Source organism: Rattus norvegicus, unplaced genomic scaffold, assembly GCF_021556685.1.
Source record: "Rattus norvegicus strain SHRSP/BbbUtx unplaced genomic scaffold, alternate assembly SHRSP_T2T unassigned-0000238, whole genome shotgun sequence".
Classification (NCBI taxonomy): Eukaryota; Metazoa; Chordata; class Mammalia; order Rodentia; family Muridae; genus Rattus; species Rattus norvegicus.
This window is the reverse complement of record NW_028238945.1, coordinates 1-10,000: the sequence shown is the minus strand read 5'-3', so window position 1 is coordinate 10,000 and position 10,000 is coordinate 1. Positions and strand designations below refer to the sequence as shown.

The following is a 10,000-nucleotide window of genomic DNA, read 5'->3' as shown; positions in this document are numbered from 1 at the left end:
GTACTCGGAGCGGGGAGGCGCGGGTCGCGGTAGGCGAGAGAGCAAACGCTGCGCGCAGAAGGCTGAGGTCAGGGCGGGCAGCCGAGGGGACCATCCGGGAGAAGCCCCTCGGAGATCGTAAAGCCCTTTCCGAAGATAGCTAGAGAAGGCAAATTCCTCACTGAGGGCGGGACGAACCCAACACCGACGAGCAGCCAAGGGCTCCGTGCACGCAACGGGAAACGAGCAACAGGCGCGGGACAGAACGGGAAGGACCACGCGCCAGCTGGTGGGGGGTCTGCGGTATCGGCAAAGGTCTCTTTCTCCGGGGTCTTCTTGAGCATTCGCGGACCGGGGGGACCTGCGACAGGTCCCCGCCGAGAGCCAGGCCTCTTCAAGGCGCACACAAAGGAGGAGCCTTGACTTGAGGGAGTCCGGTCTTTAAAAAGGGCCAGCCGCGATCGCTCAGCACCACCCTAACCGCGCAGGGCCCGCGGGTGAAGGCACCAAAAACATAGGCACGGGGTGGGCGCTCACCCAACGGAAGGAGCCTTTTAACCGCACACTCAACTCCTCGACCCCCCCCCTTTCTGTCACCGTGCAGAAAGCCGGCAACTAGGACAAGGGAAAGCGTAAAGGCACAAGCACCATGGAGCACAGGAGGCACGCCGGGGAGCGGGAAGCGCCACCGCCAACTCAGAAGCGGGCACCTTGGTGGTCAAAGCCCGGAACGCTCCAGGAGCACCGCAAGGCTCACACAAAGCAGGGCGCGTGCACACACCATTCGGGAAGGGTATGCACCGCAGCGGGTCTACCACCTTCCCCCGGCACGGGGGAAGAGGGCCGCGAAGCAGTGAACGGCGTGGGGGCAAGCGCCCCCGACACGTCCACAGGGACACCGCGAACCACAGCAACAAGTGTGCGCGGGTCAGCGCTCGTGCCGGACAGCCGCACCCCTGACTTCCACACACCACCCTGCAAAGGAATGGGGAGGAGAGACGAGGGGCCCGCTGGCAGAACGAGAAGAGCGGTCGCCATTCGCGCTGAATGACCATTCGCCATGAATGTCCGTCCCTCGCCTGGCGCGGCTTAGGCCCCGGCCCGAAGAGAACGCGGCAGCACCACATCGATCCAACGGGAGCGAGACACGCCATGCATCGGGAACAACGGGCGTGAGAGCTTTCTAACAACGCACTGGACGGGAATACGAGCGAGAAGAGCGAGAGAGAGCACGGGAAGAAGTCGCTAACACTGCCACACACACAAAAAAAAAAAATTTACCCTTCTCGAGGGCGAGAAAAAAAAGGAAGCGTTGCACTCGGGAGGCACGTGGCGTGGAAGAACGGGACTCAACGGGCAGCGGAGGTTCGGGAACTCCTTCAAAAAAAAAAAATAAAAAATAAAAAATAAAAATAAAAAAATAAAATCCCCTTCGAAGGAGAAAAGGTGCAACTCGGGAGGCACACAGCAGGAAAGAAAGGGACACACCACCAAGCAGCGGAGGTTCGGGAACTCCTTCCAAAAAACAAAAAAAAAAAAAAAAACAAAAAACAAAAAAAAAAAAACAAATAAAAAAACCGGTCGGCCGCAGAGGAGCACGCCAGGGGGTCACTAGCACCAAACGGGAAAACCCTTCCAGTCGCACTCGGCACCAACGACTCCTACCGGTAACGGACGACAACCACCACGGGGAAATCGGGAACGCCTGACACGCGGGACGGTTGTCATAAAGCTGCCACACAGAGCACAGGCAAGCAAGCACGGGAAAGCAGGAAGCGCGTACTCATGGGGGGACGCTAAGCTTCGAGCATCGAAGAGGCCCATGCGCAGAAGAAAAGAGCTAGGGCTGGACAAGCAAACAGCCTTGGTGCAAGCCTCTTCCAACGTCCTTTAATGACAAAAAGAGTCAAAAGGACAGCGTGTCAGCATATATCTCCAGGTACAATAAGGACAGATAGCAAAGATGAAAAGTGTAAAAGACACAGGGATAAACATGACAGGCCACACGGAACGTCTGGAAGTCATGTTCGGTGACGTGTCCCCAAGAGGTCCCCATGTAGAAAGAGAACCGGACCGCAAAGGAACAACTGGTCGACCTTAGAACCCTGAGTGCTCACAGACCGAGGAGGCCATGGTAGATAGCCTGGAACACAGCTTCCCCTCGGCCTCAGAAGTCCATGCTCCCGCTGGCAGGGACCGGGGAGGATCCTGGAAAAAATAAAGTCTCGGAGGCGCCCCCTAGCCGGGACACCTCGGCTCGGAGGCCGGGGACACAGCACCCTCTCGGCCTCAGAGGTCCAGGCTCCCGCTATCAGGGACCGAAGGGACTCCTGGAAAAGAAAAAAAAAAATCCGTGGCGCCACCTAGCCGGGCCACCTCGGCTCGGAGGCCGGGGACACAGCACCCTCTCGGCCTCAAAAGTGTCTATGGTCCCGCTGGCTGGGACCGAAGGGACTCCTGGAAAAGAAAAAAAAAAAAAAACTCCGTGGCGCCCCCTAGCCGGGCCACCTCGGCTCGGAGGCCGGGGACACAGCACCCCCTCGGCCTCAGAGGTCCAGGCTCCCGCTATCAGGGACCGAAGGGACTCCTGGAAAAGAAAAAAAAAAAAAAAAAAAACTCCGTGGCGCCCCCTAGCCGGGCCACCTCGGCTCGGAGGCCGGGGACACAGCACCCTCTCGGCCTCAGAGGTCCAGGCTCCCGCTATCAGGGACCGAAGGGACTCCTGGAAAAGAAAAAAAAAACTCCGTGGCGCCCCCTAGCCGGGCCACCTCGGCTCGGAGGCCGGGGACACAGCACCCTCTCGGCCTCAGAGGTCCAGGCTCCCGCTATCAGGGACCGAAGGGACTCCTGGAAAAGAAAAAAAAAAAAAACTCCGTGGCGCCCCCTAGCCGGGCCACCTCGGCTCGGAGGCCGGGGACACAGCACCCTCTCGGCCTCAGAGGTCCAGGCTCCCGCTATCAGGGACCGAAGGGACTCCTGGAAAAGAAAAAAAAAAAAAAAAACTCCGTGGCGCCCCCTAGCCGGGCCACCTCGGCTCGGAGGCCGGGGACACAGCACCCTCTCGGCCTCAGAGGTCCAGGCTCCCGCTATCAGGGACCGAAGGGACTCCTGGAAAAGAAAAAAAAAACTCCGTGGCGCCCCCTAGCCGGGCCACCTCGGCTCGGAGGCCGGGGACACAGCACCCTCTCGGCCTCAGAGGTCCAGGCTCCCGCTATCAGGGACCGAAGGGACTCCTGGAAAAGAAAAAAAAAAAATCCGTGGCGCCACCTAGCCGGGCCACCTCGGCTCGGAGGCCGGGGACACAGCACCCTCTCGGCCTCAAAAGTGTCTATGGTCCCGCTGGCTGGGACCGAAGGGACTCCTGGAAAAGAAAAAAAAAAAAAAAACTCCGTGGCGCCCCCTAGCCGGGCCACCTCGGCTCGGAGGCCGGGGACACAGCACCCTCTCGGCCTCAAAAGTGTCTATGGTCCCGCTGGCTGGGACCGGAGAGGAGGGAAGAAATAAAAAAAAAATAAAATAAAATAAAAAATTAAAAAAAAAAAAATTGGAAAAAAAAAAAAAAATCCGGGACGGGGCCCAAGCCTTCTGGTCGACCTCATCCAGCTGCCACCAACCCCTCCTTGTGTCCCAATAGGTCGTACAGCCACCCTCCTCCCCTGAAGTTCTCCAGGTACAACCTCCTAGCTAGAGATGGTCCCCAGACAGGACGGCGTCTCCGTCGCGCACCCGCCTGCTTGCCTGTCACCCTCTCACCCTGGCCGGCTCACCACAGGCACTTCCCCGTCCTTTGTCACCAACCGGGGGACAGGAGCGTTGCGGAAACTTGTCGCCACTAGGTGTCGCCCGACAGCGATCTCGATCAAGCAAACCAATACAGACTGTCACGCGCCGCCGCCGCCACACACACTCATTCCGTCTCTCCGGAGTGACCTCCCTAGCTCAGGGGGACACTCACCCACGCACAACGGGGCAGGTACCCACCACTTCTCCCGAATGGCACAAACGGTCCCGGTTGTCCCGCCGGAACACAGTGAACGCGGGATGGACTCGGGGCCAACCCCCTCAGGCACCCAGAAAAGGAAAGTAGGACGGAGCGGTGAAAACAGGCCACCTCTAAGTGAAAGGACATGCACTCTCGAATCGGTTAACAATTAGCAAGGAACAGGCACAGTTAGGAAAAGGGAGCGTCCAAACTCCGTCGTGAGGGGAGGGTGGCGGCGACCTCAGTTCCACACCATTTTTAAATGGCTCACTCATTTTTAAAACCCTCCACCGATCCCGATGGGGGGGAGGGGGGGTTGTTGTTGTTCTCTGTTCCTCGCTGCCACCGCCAGCCGGCACTCACCAAACCACACACCTGCCACCCTCTTTGGAAGACTAAACACAGAGAGTAAATTAAAAGAATGGTGGAATGATGGTGGAATGGTTAAAATTCCCGTGATTTGTTTTCACTCTGATCAAAACATACTTATTTTGTGCATTTGCATTCCCTTGTTCACACGTGCCTCTGTGTGTGTGGTGGGGGGAGGGAGGGAGGGAGGGAGGGAGGGAGGGAGGGAGGGAGAAGAGAGAGAGAGAGAGAGAGAGAGAGAGAGAGAGAGAGAGAGCCAATTTAAAAAATAAAAACATGGTTAAATACAGCCACTTTGGGAAGATTGCTAGAGAGAATGCAGTCCAGAGTATGGAGGCCAGAGCTCTGGACGCTCTAGACCACAGGTCTCCCATCTCCCATATACCAGGCACCCAGCACCACCATCCCTACTTTGTTTGCTTGTGCGTTTGTTTGCTTGCTTGTTACATTAGTTTCATCCCAAGTTAATAATTATATATTTTTTTTCTATGCACGTATTTAGTTGTGGCAGGGGAACTCCTTCTTTAGGACAGGCAGACTTAGCTAGTTAGTTAGCCAGTCAAAAGTACGTAAAAAATTTATATCAACATAAATATCATTCACTAAGAAATCCTATCTGAAGAAAAAGAAAGAAAGGAAGAAAGAAGGAAGGGAGGGAGGGAGGGAGGGAGAGAGAGAGAGAGAGAGAGAGAGAGAGAGAGAGAGAGAGAAAGAAAGAGGAAAACTGGCAGACTTAGTTTTAGTGTTTTTGTTATTGTTTATTCAAGATATTGTTTCAGGGCTGGAGAGACGGCTCAGCGGTGAAGAGCACTGACTGCTCTTCCAGAGATCCTTAGTTCAAATCCAAGCAACCACATGGTGGCTCACAACCATCTGTAATGGAATCCTCTCCTTGTGTGTTGAAGACAGTGACAGTGTGCTCATAAAATAAATAAACAATAAAAAATATGTTTGAAGATTAAAGAAAAAACTCTCTCTCTCTCTCTCTCTCTCTCTCTCTCACACACAAATAAACTCTGTAATAAAAATCAATGTGACTTCATGATCAAACTTCTATAGTCAATAGGACTAGAGAGAACACATGTCTGTAAAATAAAAGCAGAACCTTTTCTGCTTTGTTTTGTTTTGCCTCAAGGTACGTTTCTTTTGGTATAGCCCAGGCAGTCATGGAACTTGCTCCGTAGACTTATCTAGCCTCAAGCTCACAGAGGTCCACTCTGCCTGCCTCGGCCACCCACACAGCTCTCTCTGCTGACTATATGTCTGCATGCCAGAAGAGGGCACCAGAACCTAGGAGGACACACCACATGGCTCCTGAGAATCCAGGTTTTGACTTTAAAAAAAAAAAAAAAAAATTCTGACAGCATAGAGGGTAGATATCTGCCTGCCAGGCTCTTCTAGTGCTGTTTAAGGTGGGGTAATAGCCATGTGAAGGAGACAAGGGGAGAGGAAAAATCGATTGGATGAGTAGTGCTGCTGAGATTAAGGAACACACACACACACACACACACACACACACACACACACACACACACAGAGAGAGAGACAGAGACAGAGACAGACAGAGACAGACAGAGACAGTAAGACAAAGAGACAGAGAGAGAGAGATGACAGAGGGACACACCGAGGGAAAGACATCAGGACCAGCTGAATTTCTCAAGAAAAGAAAAGAAGAGAAAGGAAAAATGTTTTCTATATACACAAATCTGTATACATGATTTGTTATAGTGTCCCATTTGGGCACTTTGGATTCAACTGTGGATGGTTGGCAGCCAGCTTGGCTGACACCTGACCTCACCAAGATGGAGGCAGCCGGCCATTAGCCCTGATGTTCCAGGTCACTTCTGTTTCTCCCTTTCCCAGCCTCTAGGGAAACAGAACTTAATTAAACTCAGTTTGCACGTGCAGAAAGGTGAAGAGGCACCCAAAAGCAGCCAGAAGCCTCAGACCATCCACAGCCACATGTTCTCCTTCTGCCTATATTACTTCTAAATGATCGTATTTATTTATTTATTTATTTATTTATTTATTTACTTACTTACTTACTTACTTACTTACTTACTTTTTTTTCTTTCTTTTTTTTCGGAGCTGGGGACAGAACCCAGGGCCTTGCACTTGCTAGGCAAGCGCTCTACCACTGAGCTAAATCCCCAACCCCCTTACTTACTTACTTACTTACTTACTTACTTATTTTTGTCATACTTAAACAATCGTTCGTCCTTGAATTCCTCCTGTATGCCAGGTAGACTTAGTCAGTCAGTCAGTCAGTCAGTCAGTCAGTCATTTAGCCAGGTCAAAATAGTTAAACATAAATATCAATAAAATCAATAAAAATCAAATGCAAACCCAATAGACAGTAAGTAAAATCGAATAAACCAAAAGATACATCATAAGCACAGAGTTTCAGCCGGACATTGAAAAGCAGCAGTTACCGAAGCAGTCTCCCTCCCACACCAACACACACACAGCTCGACCACCACCTTATCTGCACATTTTCAGCTCCTGCTTTCTAGAGTTACCAAGTTTATACACTACAGAGTTTAGCAAAGCAGGCCGGTTCACCGCACCCCCAGGGTCAGAGAACATGCTAGACCAGCTCTAGGGGATGGGCTGGGGGGCAGGGGAGGGTGGGAAGAGGGGAAACAGGCAGACTTAGGTATTCTAGTTTTGTTCATTCAAGATTCCACTTCTCTCTGTTGTAGCCCTGATAGACAGACAGGCAGGCAGGAATATTTGTTTGTTTGGCTTGGGGTTTGGGTTTGGTCCATTTGTTGGTGGATTTTGTTTTGTTTTGTTTCATTTTGTTTTTCGGGAAGTGTGGTGACTTAGTGCCTACACAAGCCAAGGCAGGAAAAATAAATAAGTAAAGATCTCTGAAACACAAATCTGGGGTGGGCTCTAGCATGGCCATGGACACACGCATGCACAGACGCACGCACGCACGCACGCACGCACGCACGCACGCATTGTAGACACGCACTCAAGGACACACTGGATTCTACAATGTTTGGTTTCTGAGTGTGTGTCATACAGAACCTAACAGAATATGTAATGAACTCTGGCAGTGACAGCAGAAACAACCTATGAGAAGGCGTCCTTGCAATATTAAAATGGCAGGCTAGCCAGGTGACAGTTATCTTAACCAATCTGATGTAGGCCTCATTCACACGGCATCTAGGCCTTAACAGTTAATTGTATCTGTTTCTTTATTTTCCTCTTAGGCCATCACATTGTTTTACCTAGACCTTTAACAGCCAGCAGCTACCAGCCTACAGCTACCAGTTTCTTTCTTTTCATAAAGAAACCCTGTCTGAAAAACTAGGGGAGGGAGACAAACAGATTAACAGATCTCTCTCTCTCTCTCTCTCTCTCTCTCTCGCTCTCGCTCTCTCGCTCTCTCGCTCTCTCGCTCTCTCGCTCTCTCGCTCTCTCGCTCTCTCGCTCTCTCGGCGCCTGTGTTTGTGTGTTCAACAGAGGAGGCAATGGCAGATAAATGTCTGCCCCTCCTCTGTAAGCCAGGCCACTCCATTACTGCCTTTCCTTTTTCTTAGTTTGTTTGGTTTATTCCAAGTTAATTGTATCTGTTTCTTTATTTTCCTCCTCATTTCTTTAGTTGAGTCAGGGGTCTTTGCACAAAAGCCCTGGAAATCAGTACCTGGATCAGGTCTGCAGCCTGCTCACAGAGTTCTACCCACCTTCACCTCTCAAGTGATGCAATCAAAGACATGCAGCACCACACCTGGCTTCTTTTCACATGTACATTTACTTTAGTTCCAATGCTCATTCAGGTCTGAGAGACGGGGGAGGGAAGGAGGGAAGAGAGACAGAGAGTGACAGAGAAACAGTTGACAGAGAGGGAGAATTGTAGGTTAATTATTGTTCCGTCTCCTCAATCACGGTCTACTGGTCGCCATCGTGGCAACCATGCCCCGCAACCCTACCTTCGGTAAGATCAAGCATAATGGCGGCAACCATATAATTCCTGCTTAGTCGCACTGAACACTCCGGTCATCACTACCTGTGGAGAATTGTAAGGGGGCTCCTCTGGTCTAGAGAGTAGTACCCTTGAATGAAATGAGGATCACAGCAAGCATTATTTGTTTTGAGATATAAGATGTGGAAAGAACTATATGTGTGGATTTACAGACAGACAGACAGACAGACAGACATACAGACAGAGAGGACAGGATAGGACAGGACAGGACAGGACAGGACAGGACAGGACAGGACAGGACAGGAGAAAAAAACAAGAACACAAACAAAAACTCAAAATGGAAGTCCGGTTCCAAATAGTCTCTGTCTGCCCTGTCGCTCTAGTGTTGGTGGTCCAGGTTATAAAAGCTTATACATGGGTGGGTGCGGGAAGTGCTGCTGGGTGTTCAGTTCAGGTCCAAGATTATTGCGGGTAACTAGACAACAAAGAAAGCAGTTAGACTGACTTCAACAGTGTTCGGTTTCTGAGTGTGTTATCACACAGAAGAGCCTAACAGAATATGTAATGAATTCTGGCAGCAACAGCAGAAACAACCAATGAGAAAGTGTCCTTATAATATTAGCAACTGCAACAAAATGGCAGACTAGCCAGCTAACAGTTCCCTAGCCATTAACTCATCTGACATAGGCCTTCTTCACGTTGCATCTAGATAGGTCTTCCTATCTTCCTCTCCAGTGCTGAGACCAAAGTGAGATCAAAGTCATGCATCACCATGGGTGCCTTCCTTTTCATTTCTTTTCTTTCATCCTAGGAAGTGAGTGTGTGTGTGTGTGTGTGTGTGTGTGTGTGTGTGTGTAAAGAGAGAGAGAAGGAGGGGGGGAGAGAGAGAGAGAGAGCTTTAGAGAGAGAGAGCTTTAGAGAGAGAGAGAGCTTTAAAATCAGCACTCAAGCCTTTTCTCTTCCTATCCCTATCCCAATCCCCCCCCCCAAACCAGCAGCAAAGCCACCAGCACTCGAGAGACAGAGGAAGATGAAATCTCTAGTCTGAGAAACAAGAGGAGGTAGATAAACATACCCCCCCCCTCTCTCCTTCATAATTTGTTAAAGTGTTCCCTTTGTGTTGTGTGGACTCTACTTTATTAAGCAAGTTTCACATCGTACTATCTCCAAAGAGGAGTCAACAGTCTCTTGGCGTGCAGGCAGTTGTTGCCTGCTTTAAATATTTTTTGGTGTGTTTGTTTGTTTGTTTGTTTGTTTGTTTGTTTGTTTGTTTCAAAACCGAGGGCCTGCCTGCATTCAACAGATCCAAACCCAGTTCTCAGAGGGGAAAATGGAGTCAAGTCCGAAGTCACTGGCATTTAGGTCATCGGCCATTGACAGTCATAGGAGATGGGAATATCGTCCTTTCTCCAATGGAGACTCACCTGGGTATGCATCAACCACATCTAAGGGCAGGCCTGGGTTAGTACGGGGTGGTGGATGGGGAGGAAGGATCTGGAAAGAGCTTTGCGATGGGAAACTATGATCAGAATGTTGCACAGAAAACAAAATTTGTATTTAAAAAGAAAAAAAAAAAAAGGCTATCCAAAAAATCTATCCAAAAATGAAAGGAAACAAAACAAAACAAAACAAAACAAAACAAAACCGACAGCAGAACTTTACTAACTGCAAATGCTCCATCTCCCTGTATCCAACCACTCCACTCCCAGATAGGTAGATGATAGTTTGCACTTCTG

General features: G+C 50.4%; 1 long non-coding RNA gene across 1 annotated transcript in view; it reads right to left on the bottom strand.

Moving 5' to 3' along the window:
* The window catches only part of LOC147997172 (uncharacterized), an 18,376-nt gene extending 14,151 nt beyond the window's left edge, over positions 1-4,225 (bottom strand). The window contains exon 1 of the long non-coding RNA XR_015648133.1: positions 3,961-4,225. This is a non-coding gene — a long non-coding RNA (uncharacterized LOC147997172). The remainder of the gene's footprint in view (positions 1-3,960) is intronic.
* Positions 4,226-10,000: the final 5,775 nt, after the last annotated feature.